Genomic DNA, 2,178 nt, shown 5'->3' on the forward strand with positions numbered 1-2,178 from the left:
CGTCTCCCGAAAGCTAGATCCGGTCCTGGACACGTCGCGTGCGGTACATGTAGTGCTGGTAGGTTGACAACGTGGACACATTGTTTCATGCTATAAAACCTCTAGGGCAAATGTACCGTACACGTTCGTTGTCTTAACTAGACGATAACACATATACACAATGCTCAAGGTAGTTTAGCAGTTCAAAGTAGTTTACAAACTCAAAGTAGTTTACAGACACAACATAACAAACAAACAAACAAGTCAATGCAGAAACCAAATCATACTCACAAATATAGCGTAGGCAACGCTGGGACTCTCTTTGCCTTTCTGTTCGAAACCGTTCCTTTTTATTCTGCGTTTACTCTAATTAACCTGGCTATACCACGTGGTCTTGGTATGTCACGCGTTTGGTCAGACCGTCCACTTGTAATTGTCGAGAGGAAGGGGGTGAGATTACTTGTTCTATTTTAGTGTGCTGCCTTGGCGTTAATAGTCGCACAAGAGTGGTTAGTCACCCGAGGCCAGGCCTGTCACCGAGTCTGCCTGTGCGAATTTGCATAAGTAAAAGTGGCGGAATTCTCTTCATTGCACATTCACTCAAATATCCCCCCACAAGATTGATTTGTCAGCCGAGGCCAGGCCTGTCACCGAGTCGTCTCCCGAAAGCTAGATCCGGTCCTGGACACGTCGCGTGCGGTACATGTAGTGCTGGTAGGTTGACAACGTGGACACATTGTTTTCTCGACTGAGGCGGAACCTGATGTTGATGGGTGTACGCAGCCATATTGTTTGTCGAATACTAATGGTGATTTGGATGTCACGCGTAGTGCTTTATGGGCCCGGACTCAAATCGAATACATGAAATTACGTTCTTATGATATGTTTTTCTGCAGTAAATCACAGAAGAGATACAACTAGAATGGCACACTCGAGCACATGCCAACTCTCATGCCACTTCTTCCAAATGTCTTTACGTCCTTTCCTTCCTCTCTGTAACGACTTCCGTCCCTATCTTTGCTCATTAACTAAGATTACGAAAAGAAAATGGCCGTTCTCCAGACTTCTCTTATCTTTATTATACTTACTATACGTGCTTACAATAGCATTATCTATTGAATCAAGCCCTGCTGGAGTCCACTTACAGCCGCCCTGTTCCAGTTTCAAAGTGTGTAGCACGCGCATTAATACCGCGTGACGTCAGCACCACAGACACCCGCTTACTAAAAATAAGTTGCACAAAGAAATTCGAATTGCGCTCGGACTGTTTTCATCTAGTCTTTACCCATATTATTATTATTATTATTATTATTATTATTATTATTATTATTATTATTATTATTATTTCCAAAGTGGATCACGGCATTAGCCGGTGGCTTCTGGGTTGACTTTACAGTGCGCTTTTAAAGTATAAAATTAAGTTTCTAATGGAAAGAGGGATTGCGTGGAGGGCAAATAATAGTATATTACATTGTCTTCAAATTGCTCACCATCGATAGACTATATCAAGAGTCCATAATAGAACATTTTCAAATGATCTACATTTGTACACACATATGAACACACATGTACACACTGACACATAAATATATACTATATATATATGCCCTACGCGTACATTCGCACAGTCGGAGATGTTTCCGTTAACTTATCCACGTCGCTGTGAATCATCTGTTAATTACATTGACATTTAATATGATTGATGAGAATAAATGCTGCTAGCAAACAGTTGCTCGTTACAGACTATATAATAATATGATACGTCTTTGTTGAATCTGTATTTGCTGTGCAGCTAGTACGCAATGTGCGTTATACCACGATGGGAGCGTTCAAAGGCTTGTAGTCCGCGAGATGTGATCCGAATTAACTGAACTACTACTACTAGGGAAAGCTCTGCTTGTGCGGGCTATTACTCCATGTAGGTTATCATTACCAAAGAGGCATGGACAGTGTTTCGCGAGAAACAAGTGGCTTCATCATAATAGCAAGCCATCAAGATGGCAACAAATACAATGTCGACGTCATTCTTGTGTGAATGTGACGATGTACGAATGTTCTGGGAGATGTGCGAATGTTCTGGGAGATGTGCGAATGTTCTGGGAGATGTGCGAATGTTCTGGGAGATGTACAAATGTCTGAGTGATGTCAATGTCTGGGGAGCTGTGGGCCGAATGTTCTGGAGATGTTGCAGACATGTTC

Source organism: Priapulus caudatus, unplaced genomic scaffold (genome assembly GCF_000485595.1).
Source record: "Priapulus caudatus unplaced genomic scaffold, Priapulus_caudatus-5.0.1 Scaffold1186, whole genome shotgun sequence".
In the NCBI taxonomy this organism is placed as follows: Eukaryota; Metazoa; Priapulida; class Priapulimorpha; order Priapulimorphida; family Priapulidae; genus Priapulus; species Priapulus caudatus.